We start from the raw sequence: 17,321 nt of genomic DNA on the forward strand, positions 1-17,321 counted from the left end.
AGGAATGCTGTATAAATCTCCTAAAGGAAGGATAATAGCAAGGTCAGATGTATCTGCTAAACCATGCAGGAATTTGAATGCACAAGTATTGCAAAATCATGTGTCAGATTAATAACCTGTTATATAGAAAAATTTGAGGCACTTGGTAAATACAATTTGAAATGCAGATGGGAGATAGAAGGGCAATGCACTGGAATTTCAAGTTGCAAAACTTGAACTCTCGAGCTGTCCTGGATCCTGCAACTTGTTTAAATTTATTGCACAGGGTGAATGTTGAAAAGCAGAGAGGGGGCTCAGATCTGTCATTTCCTCCCCTTTCCTGAGTCCATGGATGCCTTTGAAAGTCTGCATAGTTTAGCTGAGAAATAGGGATTCAAAGACTTAAAAGCATTCTGTTTAGCTGAGATAAACATTTGAAATAGGGGAGGCTTTTCTATAGCTTAGAATAATAGTCATCATATTTGCAGTTCTTGATGTAACTAAAAGCTGTGTAATGCTACTGTCTCTGCTGTGCTGGGAAGTGAACAATTCTCTGTTCTGGCCCAGAAGGAGCCCTGCTCACAGCTACCAGGAATTCCCAATTCCATGTCTGGGGTGCTGCTCAGCTGGGTGTCACAGTGCCTTATGCACACCAAACCCATGGCAGTGTAGGATTTTTTCCTTTTCCACAAAATAAATAGCAAAGTTGTCTAAAGTCACCCTGATAAGCTGTAGTAGAACTGTAACCTGGGACTCCATCCCCAGCTTTGTCTGACTCCAAGGCTGCACTGCCTGAGTGTGCTTCTGCCACCTCTCCAGCCTCATCTCTCTCCTTATCACCTTTGACATTTTTGGATCTCCTCCTCTAGGACAACTTTCTGCCCCTGCAGCCAAGTCCCTGAGAACCCAGTGTTTCACAGTGCTGAATTATGTTTTTGAACACATGGAGATTATAAACCTAAAATCCCCCGTGGCTGAAGACCACTTAGAAAACATTTTAAATTGGATGATTCTGAGGAAAGTTAAAATATGTATTTCATGCAAGAGACCATGAGGCCATGCTGTGCCTCACAGGTTGGCTCAGGACAGCAACTCTGGAAAGAGTTTGATGGGTAATTTCTGTAGTAAATCTCTGTGCTCACTCAGCATCCAAACTGCTGGATGCTAAACTGAGTGAGGACCTTAGCTGAGTTCCTTGGTGATCCTCACTTTGGATCAGTTCCAATTGTAAATATCTCTGGGCTAAATTCACGAGGAGGATTGAGTAAGCTCCCAGGTCCAGATGTAGGGCAGGAACAGCCCTGTGACATCCTCCTTAAAGCTGTGCCAGAGCAGAGCCATGGGTGGTCTGTGTATTTCTCATTGTAGGACTCATGGCCTCCAGCCATTCCACTCCTTCTTATCTTCCACAGTAGCTCAGGATTTTCTACACAGGGAACTTTTAACGACTTTTCTCTTCATCAGCCTTTAATGGGAAGCTGAGGATGTGAATTTCATATCCAGAAATTACCTTTGGAGCAGTAAGGAAAAACTCCAGGTACATCTGCAAGTAAACCTGACGTAAACAATGGATAAAAAAACCAGCATGGAGTTGGAAATCAAGATGCTGAAGAATAGTAGCACAAATGTGATTGTCAGAAGCAGTATTTGACAAAATTATACAGTACAGTCTACTAGTGAGTGTTCACACATCATCAAGTGGAAAACTGTCCCCATCCCAATTCTTAAAATGAAGGAATTCAAACAGAAGAAAATAGCATCATGGTATTGGTCTGTACTTTCAGTAGTAAATGAGATGTATTAACAAAATGTGACTTAGAGAACTTGGCATGCAAGTAGGATTCAGATGAGTGAGCCTGAAAAAATGAATGAATACAGCTAGAAATACAACAAGGCAAGAGTTAAAAATTAATTTTAACCTTGAGACTGAAGAAAATGTTAACTATTATATATTGTTATATTTGTATGCAAAGGTGCCAATTCTAACCATTTCATGAGCAAAAGAGACTCAAATCTCCAGCAATAGTTTCTCAAAGATTTAAAAAAAAATATTTAGAGGTAAGTGTGGCTGTTAGCTTAATTGGGTTAGCATCTAACTTAATAGAAAATGAGGCACTGGCAATAATGTAAATAATGCTGTTTAATTACAGTCATGACCTTTAGTAATTGCTGCATTATTGCTTGATATTGTAGGAGATTTATTGTATTTGCTGTAACAATTGTTTTTTTCCTTTTCCAAAGCCATCAGGCATTGGAATTGGAAACTATCTGTTAGATTATCCAGTTTGTGTATCCCCTGCTGTGCAATGTCTTGTCCAGTTCTGTTGTAAATATCTTGAAGTGTTTTTTAGTGTGAAATGTGCTGGAAGGTTATTCTTCAGCCTGAAATACTGGCTATTCTTACCATGGAAATATTTTTCCATCTGGTGAGTTGAGGTCCAGGGTTCCTTCCATCCCATTTCTGCTGGTTGATTATTTTTTTCATGCTTCTCTTCATTTAAAATGGTTTTATTAACCCATTCTTCTTCAGAGTATTCATTCTTTTAGAAAACTTAAACCCATATTGAGGGATTAGTTTTTAACAACTCATATGATTGCTTCTGTAATATTGAAGAAAATAGAAGAATGTGCATTTTTTCATCAAGTCTGTAGAACACTTGTGCAGCTATTAGTGAAACAAAGGCAAAAAATAAGCACAGTAGAGCTGGTGCCCTTTGAAACCGCAAACTCAAAGAGATTCCCTAATGCCCCTAATTTATTAGCATCCTGATGACAGTGGAATTCCTGGGGCAAAATGTAGTCGTTTAAAAGCAAAAAGTGAAATTAAAAAAAAAAGAAGAAAAAAAAATAGAGTAAAAAAAAAGTTCCCAAAGCATCTTTTGTCTGTCCAGGCCTAGTGAATAATATTGGAAAGACTTCAAAAAAACCTGCACTACAAGGGAAAAATATTAACACAAGGAACTATAGCTAATATTAAAGAAGTGTAACCAACAGATTATAGCCTGGGATGTGTAATGAGCTCTCACATTCTTCCTTCCAATCAAACTTGTAAGAATTTTTCAGGATCTGCAATGATCTGCCGTTGTGCCAACTGATTTATAGCATTTGGTTTTATTGAGTCATCTGGTGAAATTTGTAAGTAACTGACAGTAAGGGACTCCTGGGTATGTGTACAGAGGTTGACAGGGGATGTGTGTTTGTACCTTCAAAAGTAGATTAAAAAAATAATCACTTTTTAAATGTACCTAACTCATGCATCAATTATACAGGAAACTAATAACTGAACATCAGGGGGGAAAAAAGGAAAGGGTAAATCAGTAATTTTCAAAAATATTACCTATTTTTAGAATAAATAAATGTTCTTAAAGAGTCAGTGTTGGAAGGACACCCAGTGGTTATTCTGCACTCTCTGTTGTCACTCTGCCTGCAGTCCCTTGTGCCTCAGTTTCCCTTCAGAGCTGCTTCCCACTGGTTTCTTCCTGAGGCTCCCATGCTTGAGTCAAGACAAGGGTCATTCATATGGCTGAAGGCCAATCCCTGCCTTGCTGGAAGCTGAACACCATGAGGGGACTTGAAATTAAATAATTTACCCAAATGAATAAAACATTGACTGCTATTTTTAGAAGCCAGACTGAGTTCTGACAGACTCAGTACTTTATTTCAACTAATCTCACTGCTGGCCCCCCTGAGCCCAGGGCTATCCTCTGCACTCCAGAATTCAGAAAGTAACATCATTAATGATTTTGATGGAATTTGCTACCTTTTAGCCAAGTGAGTTCCTCTGGGGCCTGGAGCTCATTTCAGAGGCAGTCTCCCATAGAAAAGCTGCCTTGGCCAAACTTCCAAAAAGTCGCTCAGATTATTTAATTGAACCTCTCACTCTCACAAGAAGGTATTGCTTATTCTCAGAGACTCAATAGGTCTCCTGGTCTAGACAGTTCCCTCTGATCATTACAAGAGGTAGAGCCATTAATATCAGCTCATCAAGTTTTGCTGCTCTGTCATATTTTCCCTTATTTTAATTTACTGAAAGTGTTATAGTAGCACAGTTCTTTTGAAGAAATGTGAATAATTTTGGCCTGATTTTCCTCTTGACTGACCATATTTTCAAAATAGGTTATTTTCTTCGTCAGCCCATTTTAATGACGAGTTTTATCTCCTTCTCAAAGAATGGGAAATACCCTTCAGGTGTGATGGCTGCCTCAGGGTCATCATTGAGGTCTGGTGGATGCAGCCAGACCTAAAAAGTACATATTTGCTTGTCCAAGAGTTTGAATGCATTATAAATTAGGGCCTTAAACACAGCACAGATGTCCCACGTTTTTTTGAGCCATTCCAAAACTCACTGTTTACTGCGAGAGAGCAGTGTGGGATAGAGTTTCCAGTGACAGAACTGATTTCTCTTACGATCCTCTTCCTCACCAAAAGATGCCTGGATTGATGATACCACTTCAACTTTCTTTCTCATAGACATGCAAGAAGCTCCCAAAGTCTTGAACTCGTTCACTTAATTCAAGTAGTAACAGAGGAGAGGCATCTTCAAAGAAACAAACAGGCTGGGAAATGCAACATGGAAGCACTTTTTAATCGTCCTACTTGTTTATTGAATAGATTGCATCCAAATTTAGACACCCATAAAAATCAACAGAAGTGGTAAAAATTTCCCAGAAATGCTTCTGATATTAATTTTTAAGAAAAATGAAATGTATATCTTTTCAGAGAACTCAGCAGGATGCTGCCTTTTCTTTTTTCTTATTATTGTTCATTGTATTCAGGATGGAATTAATGATTTTCTCAAAGGCTTATTCCTTTCAGAAATCAGTTCAGAAAAACCATCTGTCTTGACAAAAGAGCCAGAACTCTTCCAAACCAGGCCTTGCTAACTAATATATTGTTCCTTGAACTTTGATGACCTTCACAAGCACTTCAGCTCAGAGGTTATGTCTCATCTCACACAAATCTCTCTCACACCAGTGTGCCAGGTGAAAGTAATGTCACAAATGTGCCTTACCCCCCACAAAAATGATGACTCTTCCATGTGAATATTAGAACTTGCTTAATGTGACTTCAGACAGTTGAAGGTTTTGATGCAGGCAACAGGGGGAAATAAAGGAAAAGAATCTGGAAGTTGTTAAAACATGCCTATAGATAGGAATTGTCATTTCCTACTCCAAATAGGGAGAAGATAATATTCTATTCTGGGAGCTACTCTGCCCCAGATAGCAACATTTCTTGTCTGTCCTCACTTTGTCAGGACCAGGTATCTTTCCTCTTGGCACCTCTCTTTGCCTTTCAGCAACCTCCTGCTCCTGTAACCTTCTCTTATTCACATCCTTCTCACCAGGCTGCTTTATCACTGTTTCCTTGAGATTCTCTGTTTCTTTCTTCCCTGGCCTTCAATCTTTTCAGATGTGCTCTAAGAGGATCTTTCTTATCCCGTATCTTTCAGCTCCAGGCTTGCCTTCCTATCCCTACTTATAAATTCCTTCTCTCTCAGCCTCCTCACACTCCCAGCTCTGTGGGATGGCTCAGGTAGAGGCAGCTGTATGATCCTGCCGCTCCAGAAGGAACCCTGCCCATCTCAGCCTGGACTTTGATGTCCCCAGGAGCAGCACTCCTGGCAGGTTGTCTCCTTCCATCAGGCACTGCAGCCTTGTGCTGCTGCCCTGGTTCTACTTCCCTATGCACTGGCAATTCGTTGCTGCTGCCAGGATGGTTTGGGGGAGATATGGGGTGGCATGATGAGGCAACCAGAAACTTCTTGCCATATTTTGGAGAAAGTCCTAGAACTGAATTTTCTATGCCCCCTGATATGGAAAGAGCCCACTGTGACAGGCTCCCCAGGGAAGTAGTGGAGTCACCATCCCTGGAAGTGTTCAGAACACAAATGGACATGGCACTTTGTGCTCTGGTTTGGTGGTCCTGGTGGTATTTGGTCAAAGGTTGGGCTTGATGATACTGCAGATTTTTTTCCAGCCTTAATGATTCTGTGATCCTGTAATTGTCTGAAATACAGGCTCTGCGTGTCTTTGCATCCTCTGACCCTTCTTCATCCGCAGGTGCTTCCATTGCTGATGTGGGGGCTTGCTGTGGAGTCTGTGAACATACTGTATGAGACTGTATTCATTCAGGCCTTTATCTCAAGCCTCTTTAATTCTTTAAGTGAAAAAATGCCATCAAAATATTCAATTCAGTGTAAATCAGACACTTGGCTACTCAGATAACAGAAAAAAATTCTCCAAGTGACATTTTTGAGCTAAACGGTCTCTCACTGGCCATTCCCCTTCTCAGGACTGCCTGTGCAGATGCACTCTCACAGGACTGGGTTTAGTCCAGCTGGTTTCTATTGTGAAGCAGAAAAACAATTCTGGCAAAGGCTTATTATGGAAGAGAGGCCACACAGATGTGAGGGGTGAGCTGAAAAAGGCATTTCAGCAAGAAATTGTGCTCTGTCGGAGCTCTCTGAGCAATGAGTTCCTCTTTCATAGAATGGACAGAAATGGCAGGACCCTCTTGTCCCTAAATGTTGGCTTTTCTGGGTTCTGGTGTTATGAACAAGGGTAACATTTGCCTCGGGCTTCCCCAGGGTGCTGTGCTGTACCTCTGGCTGATGGTGCAGCTTTGCATCCTCTCTACTCCATGAGATACCTTATTGGTACAAACCCACCCCAGAGTAAGTTCATGCAGAAAACTCCATGTAAGCAGTGATGAGTGTGTGATTGCTGGTGCAGCCCCATGAAACTCATTGGAAAAGTCACCCCTTTGCCATTTCATCACTGTAACTTAAGGGAAACAACCCTGACAAAAAATGGCATATGAATTTTTCCCATCAACCTTTAAGTGCAGTCACAGTGTATATTTTGAACAGCCATACAGAGGCAAGGAATCCTTCATGAACCCAACTGGAAAACAACAGATCTATTTTTACTGGTTTTCAGGCCTTATTCAGTACATAAAAATTAATGGGCAAAAATTATCTACATTCCTGTGCTATTAAAAAAAAACCCAAAACAGAAAACCAAACCACCTCATTCAATTTCTCATCTTGTACCAGCCTGTTCTAACAGGAACAGAGGCAGTTTGCCAAAGGCTAATGCTTCAGTTTTATATGATTAGTTTCTTTAGCCAGAACCAGATATTTAGAGGAACTAATAATTTGTTGCGCTGCTAATCTCCAAAGGACTCACATCTAACCACACCAAAGTGTAGTCATGAATCTTTTTGTTCATATTTTTGCTCTATGTTTTTGGAATTAATATGTTAATGTAAGAAAAGAACAGTGACAAGATTATATGACCCACATAATTTTTCACAGCTTGGCATCACAAGGATGTATAAGCAAAAACAACATAAGGGAGAAGTACCTAGATAGAAGCTGGAGGTTTAATTAGAGAAAATTATGTGGCTATAAAGTTGTCAGTATTATTCATAGCTGACCTTGATCAATCAAACTGTCTTTAAGTGGGGGCACAGCATAACCTGACTATGTTTCTGCAGTTTAGAACAGACATCTCTATGTCAGAATGGCATTTCAATGGTGCCTGATAGTTTGGGATGCCTTCATTCTTGAGTGTACCATGGAAAGAACTCTGATATTCAGAAGTGTGGTGAAAATCAGTTCCCTTTACAATCACTTGTCCTGGGCCTTTTGGATTCTGATATGCTCAGGATTATTGATCATTTCTAAAAATGTAGCATGTTGTAATATAGACTTTTTTTCTGTATCCCTCTAAGCCAACACAACTGGGGTTCATAAGGGAACCTTCAGGCCTCTTTATGATGCTGACTGTAATACCACTAAACATTGCATTTACTGGTGCATATCACACAGTACTTAAGCTCCTAAATAGTTCAAAAGACATCTGCCAAATCTGCAGATAACTACTGTGAAAAATGTTCCCCTTTTCATTCTGTATCTGAGGCAGCAGTAGGAGCCCACCTTTTAACTCCTGAAATCTGCAATGCCTCTTTTTTCTCCCCAGGTGCTGCACTGTGAAAATCAACATTAAAAAACCCCCAAACTTTTCAATAGAAAATGAAAAGGGAAAAAAAAGAATTTTCCTATAATAAATTGACTCAGATTGGACCCTGTGGCCAGTGCCCATCTAAACTGTCATAAAAATTAACATAGGAATTACCAGATCAGAATGTCACAGACTAATGCTCCATCTGGTCCAGTGTTCTGTTTCCAGAAGTGACTTACACCAGATGCTTCAAGGGAGGAATAAAATATTAAACATTTAAAGAATGTTATAAGTGCCCTAACCAGCCACTAACATGGTCATTGGGCAGCTGCTTGGAAATCTAGTGGCAGAAGGAGCCTGCCAGCGTTTCTGCTTTCCTAGTCAATAGAGCAAAGAAATGCACTTCCCTGTGGGACACTGGCATCCACTGTGTCCAGCCCTGGGAACATTTATCATTCCTCCTTCCGGGAGTGCTCACTTGCATCCAGATGCACACACAAATCCTGCTCTTTTAAGTGCAAAAAATGTGCAAGGGTTGCAACGTGAAGGATTTTGTCGGAGGTGAAAAGTTGCTCAGGAGGCTCATGGGGCAGGATTTGTTTTAATGCAGAATAGACATTTCCATCTGATCCAGTCTCCTTAAAATCCCTTTATAACCAAAAGAGCAATAATGGCACTTCCAGGTCCTGCCTCTTCTATGTGGGTTTAGATGCCTGCTTTAGGAACCAGTAACTTCACAGACTTGAGCTCCATTGACTTCCAAAGGTGTCCAGGATGGCTTTGCTCAGACCTCACATGTCTGCATTTCACCAAATGAGTCCCACCTTTGGTGGCAAAGCTAATATTTTCAGAATGATAAGGGGCTTTAAGGAATTAAGATCCAAAACAGTTAAGGCTCTTGAGGACATATTTCAGTCTGTCCCTTTCCTTAGCCTCCCTTATCGCCCAGCAGTAATTACATCTAACACAGTCTGGATGATTATGGGAGTGGGATAAGGAGCTTTTTCCCTCTAAGTAGCTGCTCAAAATGATCCATCTTCATAATGACCCAAATGTGTTGGCAGTAGATGGCCATGAATGGGTTGATTGCATCGCTAATGGTTGATCACACAAAATGCCCCCTGGATTAACATTAATTGGTCACCTTGGTGGGAGCTTCAGATGAAAAATCTGTCTGAACAGGGACAATGATTAGGTTTTACTTCCCTTGTAGAATTTGTCCTTTAAAGGAGGAAAAACCCTGAGGGAATGGTGGCACAACCACTGGATGTAGAGAGTGACTTGTCCTCCCCATGCCTGGCATCTTCCAAAGTCACTACTTCTGTCTCTGTCCTAATTGCTTTATATTTCATGTTGTTTGAAATTCAATATTTGTTTATCTAAAATACAGGTTATATTCTTAGGGGTACAAAATATTTCTGTGTGTTTTCTTTGAGTCTAATTTGTTGACCTTTCATTTCATTTTTTGCCTGTGGTGACTGGGGACAAGTTGACTTCAGGTGACTGAACAATTCTAGTGAAAATAATACCAGGGCTGGGAAAACATTACTGTTCCTAACAACCCAGGAATACACAGGATAGATAAAGAAAAGCAGAAATTTTCAAGGCACAGTGTTGTATCACCAATCAATGTCAGAGAGCAACATAATTTAGAAAGAAAAAAACCACTCACCCAGAGTGCAACACACCATTAAATACAGTGTAGACTATTTTATCTGTACCTAATAAGGGAGAGAAATAGAAACTGGCTCTGTAAAATAACATCTATTAAGCCTGAGAATAAATCTACACCATGGATGGAAAATAAATTTTTAAAGCGTAAAACCAGGTATTGTTTAATGCCTGCCCTCACAAGGACACAGAGTGACAGTTTTTATTTATCTAAAGAGTACTTGCAAAGGGGAAAACTATCCTTAGGTCTTGATGTAGGCATGGCATAGAATAATGAGCTTGGAAATTTAACTTTCCAGCTGTAGCAGCTGGGCTGGATTGCCTACAAAGGTTGTCAGATCTCCATCAGTGGAAGTTTCTAAACCAGGGTTGGACAAATATCTGACAGGAACTTTTAAACTCTTTTCTCCTACTTTGTAAATTGGTTTATTTTAATTTAATTCCAGAGAATCAAGGCTTTCTTACAACAAGGTGTAATATAATTCACTGTAATTTATTATACGTAGAGCAGGTTTGCAGTGAGCTGTCAAACTACCAAAATTCAGTGGAGGACAGCCCTGGAGCTGCTTGTCCTGGAAGATACTGCTTAGCTGGGCTGCCCCAGCTGCAGGGTGCCTGGAAAGCTGAGATGCCAAGAGAGATCTGGTAACTCTGACCAGTGCATCTTCCCATGGATCCCAGATCTCTTGTCTATTCATATTTGACAATTTCTAACAAATTTAGCCTTTCAGGAAGGTTGCTTTGACTGGTTTTTGTGTTTCTCTCTGCCCACTTCTCTTTCCTACTCACTTTCTTAGCCCTCTTGGTCCCAGGCAAGAAGATGGGTTCATCCAAATGTCCCTTAAAGAGGACAGGAGACCCCAAAAACCTAAGTCTCTCTTGCTGCAGTCCAGAAGTTCAAGACTTTAGGCTCCTGAACGCACAGCATGTCATGGATCATTGGTGCTGCTGGTTAAGGAGTCAAGACTTCACAGTGAACAAATCAGGAGTGCAAATCAGGATTAGGTGTTGCTGTAAATCTGCCATGTAGGTGAGAATGGAAGTTTTCAGGTAGTAGATTTAGACATTGAAATGGAAAAAACTCTTTAATTTCTTTCTGGTTTTACCTTCAATTTGAGTAGGAAGATTTTGGCTCTTGGCACTGAATTTTGGTGAAGACGTTTGGTATCTTGTATGCTATGGTCAAAACATGCTGGTGGAGATGGGTCGGTTTGCTTTTTCTTCTCTACAGCTTTTATATAAGCTGAGACACAGAACACACGTAGTGGAGGGAAGGAGAACTTGTTAAACACCTCATACTGGGACCCTAAAATCTGTGTAGCTGAGTTTGATGAAGACACTGCTTGAAAAAATATAAAATCTATAATAAATGGGGCCTTCTGAGACAGACAGTGGAGATGGCAGGTTGTCTTGGATTATCTTGTTCCACCCAGAGCCCATGCTGCTTTCAAGCCTTCGCTCTTCCATCTCCTGCAGACTGGAAATCAGCCACTGAGTGTGACTCGGAATAACTGAGCAGAAATAGGTGCTGCATTTTGCAAAGGGTCCATGCCTGTCTATGTGCACTTACATATGAGAAAAGACACTTTTTCCACCTTCATATTCCTCTAGCACAGTGCGTGGACGTAGCTGAAGTATTCGTTTGAGTTAATATATATGCAAATAGTAGACACCATTAAATAGAAATTATTTTCTCCTGCTAGTGATCTTCAGTACTCTTACACTGCTGCACTGTGGCTTCTTCCCAGTGCTTTTTGCTTGCAAACAGCTGACTCCTTTCCCTGTGAGGGCTGGTGCTTCCAAGGAGCAGGGGGCAAGCTCAGGAGTTCACTGAAGCTCCCAGCATGGGGGGCTGGAAAGCAATGCCAGAGAAAGGAGTTGCTTGTCCTCGGCCTGCCCACACAATGGCTTGTACAGCCCTGCTGTGAGCCAGATCAATGCGCTGATAAGTGAAATGACCTGCCCTGAAAATAACCTGGTAAAAAAAGATGAATTTTCTGATCCACCTCACAATGTTTTATTGCCACAACCAAGGTGTCTGCACACTGCAGTGTGCTACATATTTAAGGGAGGAACTTCATTAAAAGTATCTCCTGGATTTGTCTGTTATTGAAATAAAGCAAGCAGGAATTCATGTTCAGACATCTGTGTGGCTCACATGAGCACCATCTGACAGGGCAGTGTGGGATACCAATGGGCATGTTGTTGCTCTCCTGATAGTGGCAGTCAGCAGGAGTGGCAGAATGAGTACAACCAGTCCTGCAGGCAAGGGAAGAATGGAACATGTCAGGTTTCTGTATTTTGGCCAAAAGCTGTTGTTGTCTTTGGAGTCTACAACAGGCAGCTCAGGCTGGAGAGATAGGGGAAAGCTGGAGGTGTGGATTTTTTTTTCTCCAGGCTTCTATCCGTGAGTCACAACTGTCTGTGGGCAGAGCCGGGCACAGCATCTTCCTGTTGCTGTGGCCTCGTGTGTTTGCACCTGTTTTCATCACAGTTCATCTATACTGACACATGTCCAAGCCTCAGCCATTATAAGATCTTCATGAAATGAGGTGGAGAGCTGGGCGTTTCAGTCCTGCTTCTTTTACTTCCTCTTACAATAATACAGAGGGTTGTTTTGGTCTGTTTTTATTCCATGGGTTTGGTATCTCACTTTCCTTCTTTGGTTTGGGCTGTGGCTCTGGGGTTCCATATCCATTTCCAGAATCAATTATTGAGCTGGTGGGATGGGAAGAGTGTGATTCTGCTGCTTTCACTTCTGAGGACATTATGAGCAAACAGGACTACAGATTTCCATCTTTTCCTCTTTTGTAGATTTTCTGTTACTTTTTGCTTGTTTGTTCGGATTTTTATATTTTCTTTACCTGTCAGAACATTCTGCATCTGGCTGTTGTGACTGATCCCCAGTACAGGGGTATGATCAGATCATGTCCTGGTGAGCAGTGGATTTTTATATTTTCTTTACCTGTCAGAACATCCTGCATCTGGCTGTTGTGACTGATCCCCAGTGCAGGGGTATGATCAGATCATGTCCTGGTGAGCAGGTAATGCCCTGGTGCCAAATGGACTTATGGGCTTACACAGGTAAATGGAGAAAGTTAGAGCAGTCCTAAGACCACTTCATGGGGCGGTGTGCTCTCACTGGGAGCAGAAAAGGGTCACAGCTGCTCACAGTGCAGCTGAGCATCAGGTCCAACTTGCAAAGATGTTTGCCTAATTCTGTCAAGAGAGCTCTGCAAGGAGTAGGAAATTGGTAGCAGCTTTTCAGGATTTCTTAATGCAGGCACCCTGACATCCTGTCCCCCTCATAAACCACTCAACAGTGATCTTAGATTTGTGTAACATTTATTCCTTTCTACTTTTGTTAGGAAGATACCCTAGAGTTAGATGGTCACAAATCATTTTCTGATTTTTAGCTTGCATTTGTTCTTTCTGGTTTATACATATCTGTCCTGTGATAGTGTTAAATTTGGGGTTAAACAGCTCTTCCCCATTTCTGCTTCCCTTCCCAGTACATTTATAGGTGGCAGCCTTGCTTTAATTAGGCTCCTATAGTTTCTGTCACAAGACAGTTGTCCACTTCCTCAGTCATCTGCCAGCCATTATTTGCATCTGTTCCAGTTTTGTTTTCATTTCTCATGAATATGAGTGACCACAATTGTACCCACTATCCAAATGAGGTGTCAGCAGTACTCTGTGATTCCCTACTAACATTTCTCAGCCCTTACTGGAAAGCAAAGACTTTCCCAGTAAGTCCTTAGAAGTGTGGATTTCATTTTTGCTGCCTTCCACACCAGTGGTTTATAATCCTGTGATCGATTACTGCAATCAAATCTTCTTCCTCTTCTGTTAATTTGAGAGCTGCTATAGGAACCAAATTATACTTACAGGAACACACATAGTGTTATTGCTCTCAGTAAATGCAGCTGAGGTGGGATTTTGAGCTTGCAGTAAATATTCTTGGATGATTTCACTCCATTATGTTTAACTAAATTACTGGGTAAAATCTGAGCATCTCACCTTACTGGAAGCAAAGCAGCAAAACCCACAGCAGCAGTCACTGCTCAGGGGCACAAATGTGTAACCCACCAGGGCAGTGTAGTGGTTTGGTCCAAAATACTCATTACTATTTACCTTCTGTGAGATAAGAATTAGGAGAAAGCAAAGCAGGCACAAAACGTGAAAGAATATAAAGAAGTTTATTAATAGACCTAAAAGAAGGAAAAAAAAAAAAAAATCATACCACACCTTCAGAACTCTTCTCCTCCCTCCACCTTTCCCCCTTCTCCCACTGTAAAAAGACAACACTTGAGATGTTCAGTCTGTTTACCACTTCCAAATAACGTTGTTCAGTTCACTTAGGGAGAGGAGTCTCTCTTGCTCATACTGTGGAGACATTATCACAGCAAGACAGCCAGCCAGGTTGGTTCTCTGCTCGCATGTGGGAGTCCCTTCCCACGACTTGCAGCTTTTCCCACAACTGCTTTCGAGGGTCCACTCTTGAATTACTGGGGTACAATTTTAAGGTTGAGCTGTTCAAAAACAAAGGTTCTCTTCACCCATCTCTGGGAGCATCTTCATCTCTAATAGAGGCCCTCCCCTTTCCCTGGGAGAAAAGGGTCCCCCTCATCTTCATCTCTAGGACTATCTCTGGGAGTATCTCTAGGAACTGAGGTCTTCTCCTTCCGATTGAGCAAGAGTCCTCATCGCTTCCATCGCTCCCTGTTCAAACATCTCATCAAATTACAGCTGCTTCAGCATCTGCCTATCTCAGCGCAGGTGCTTTTGCTCACAAGTTGAACGCTCCACCCCCCATGCCTTCATGAAATTACAATGGGTACTCTGATATATCATAGCTTCACAACAGAATTTCAGCTGGAAACTTACAGCACTAAAAAAGGGTTGATCTCACCCAGGCCTTGCAGCTGGAATTTTGCTTATCGCTGTTGGTCACATGATCTTTGCTGGGCAGAGGGGCAGCTTCAGCTGAATCTTTGGCCTCACTGGAGAGGGGGAGCTGGGCCACGCCATCTGCACAGAGAAGGGCTGGGGGGGCTGCAGGTGGAACAGGGCCCATCGGCTCCAGGATGGCTGTGTCCCGACCCACACCCAGCCCAAGCAGCTCTTGGCGTGGACCCAGCAGGGCCCGGCAGGGCCCTGTACAGACCCAGCCCAGTTACCTGTCCCCCGGCTGGAAGCAAGAGAGAGACCTTCCCAGGGTTTGTCCATTCTTAAATGTGGACCACAGAGGCAGTCAAAATTCTAAGTGGCTTAAAAATTTGTCAATATTCAAACTAGCCAGTTGATAGATTCTGTAAGGAAGCTGTAAGCACCTCTTTGCAAAAGACTCACTTCTGAGGCTATGCTTGCTAACCCATGACAGGCATCCAAACGGAGGAAGTTAATACTGAAGGATCATCTGTAAGGACTTGTGGAAAATTTGACAGTTATGGTTGCTTTTTTTTCCCAAAACATCAATGTGACTTTTTTTGTACCTCTGTTTGTCTCCTTTCCTTCATCTGTTTCTTACAAAGTGAAGGTCATGGAGGAGAAATTTTATGGTTCAATGAAGAGAGAACAGGCATTAGACTTACATCTTATATTTGCCATAGGGAGGTTTATATAGAGGTCAGAGTTTATGGAAAGGAGTTGAAGGACATGAGAGAGTGATTTGGTCATTAATAGCTGGGCTCTACTCCGACCTCCTCAAACCCCCTCACCGTGTCAGGAAGACCTTGGAAATGCCAGTGCTTTGACATTTGTGGGCTTCAGACTTCCTGAGTCTAGAGAGAAGCTGCTCTCCTAAAGTGCATCTGTCAGAGTAATGAGAATAGTGAATGAAATACCTCAGTTTATTTCTGAATTAGGATTTTATCATGAAACCATGTTAAAAATGTGCTGAAAGCCACTTTTCAGCACATTACAGTGTCAAAAGCCCTTAACTTGGTGGAAGCATTTTGAATGATTCCACAGTGGCAGAATATTTCAGAAGAAATATTTTCCCTCCCTCCTAACCATAACATTCAAACCACAAAGGAGAAATCTACACAGTAGAGTCACATTTGGCTTGACCTTGACCTGGACGTGCTGTGTTGTTTATAAGCCCTGCCCGCAGCAAGCAAAAGAAATCTGCTGAACAATTTCACTTCTTACAGCATGGAAAGCCCAAAACTCATTCCCATCTTTGGAGGACAAAGGAATATAAAGCACATTCTTCTACTGCTTAGAGGAACCATTTCAGGGAGGGATTCCACTTCATTTTGGGTATCACTGAAGTCCAGAAAAGTGCACCTTCAGCTGTAGGTGTCTAGTGGTGCATGAACAAAGATGGAAAAGAGGAGAATAGCACTCAAATCGTGACTCAGCTCTTAGTGGGCAGGCACATGTCAGCATAAAGCTGTCACTCTGGTTTTGCTCAGAGGAACAGCTCCATGCAGCTGTGCCTGCAGTCAGAGCACGTGTTCCCACAACAGCTCTTGTCTGCACTGAGCTTGACTGAAGTGCTTGGGACCTCAATACTAATTGCATAACATCAAGAAGGGTTTCTACACATTTCCTTACATCTAACTAATCATTAACTAATCTGACTAACAATAAACACTAAGAAAATTGAAATATTCTTATCTGTCACTTTGATGGCAGTCAGACGAAGGGTGTATTGCCAGAATGACAGAAAATTAAGTCTGAAAAAGTTTGGAATACTGTTAGCTAATTGAGAGGCTGATTACTAAGGGGGTATGAAAAAAAGTTAATGAGGTATAGCTAGTCCTTTCAGATAAACATGAGATGAGTCACTTTTGTTCTTTATTGAACAAAGGTCAGATTCCACTGCCATTAAAATAAATGGGAATGCTCCTCATGGGAAAACATTAGGACTCTGATACCAAATGTGAGAATAAAATAATCAAATACATCCACAGGACCAGTCTGTCATTTCTGGAATTAGCACATAACAGCTCTTGGAGTCAAGTAAATTTGGTATTCACATTTGAAATGGAGCTTTGCATTTCATGAAACATATCACAGCCATTAGGAAGTGTGGGTCAGGTCCCAAATTGCTGGTCAATGCACATCCCCCTATGGGTTTGCTGTACCATGTGAGTAATGACACCTTGCACAATTAGAACTTTACAGGTTCAGACCCAAAACACTTCTGCCCTTCCATGAAGGGAAGAAAGGAAAGGTTTCATAAGGACTGTGTGAATATTGACCAGAATATCAAATGTGGTCTTATATTCAGTGCAGTCTGATCAAGTACACACTGCACTGTGTTGTAAGACAGGAAGAGGAGTTTTCTGTGATGCTGTAACACAAAGATGAAGATGTGTGACAGCACAATGTGGCAAAGAAAGAAGTCACATAAGAATGTGCTACCCCCTTTCTTATTGAGAGAGCCAGGCAACACACCAGCTATTCAAAGCAAATCTCTTTTATATATTTCTACTGGATGAGTTCCTTCCAGCACCTGGGTTACACCACCAGGCTTTCAATCAGAGCTGACACTTCAAAAGGGTGTCCTCTGCATAGTCACATCTCTAGAGATGGCCTGTTATGCTCCACCACACTGCAGGAGATCAGCTTTAACAGCTGTAACTGCCTGTAATAAATCAGTGTTTGTCAAACAAACTTATTTTCTCATTTCAGAAATGGATTTGAGATATGGTAGGGGGTTTTATGTTTTTCCAGAGAGGGATATTTCACACTCTT

The 17,321-nt window shown here is 41.6% G+C and overlaps 1 protein-coding gene across 2 annotated transcripts in view; it reads left to right on the forward strand.

Moving 5' to 3' along the window:
* The window catches only part of DPP6 (dipeptidyl peptidase like 6), a 540,742-nt gene that overhangs the window by 215,051 nt on the left and 308,370 nt on the right, over positions 1-17,321 (forward strand). The gene's annotated exons all lie outside the window — the stretch shown is intronic.

Source organism: Corvus brachyrhynchos, unplaced genomic scaffold, assembly GCF_000691975.1.
Source record: "Corvus brachyrhynchos isolate BGI_N302 unplaced genomic scaffold, ASM69197v1 scaffold52, whole genome shotgun sequence".
Classification (NCBI taxonomy): Eukaryota; Metazoa; Chordata; class Aves; order Passeriformes; family Corvidae; genus Corvus; species Corvus brachyrhynchos.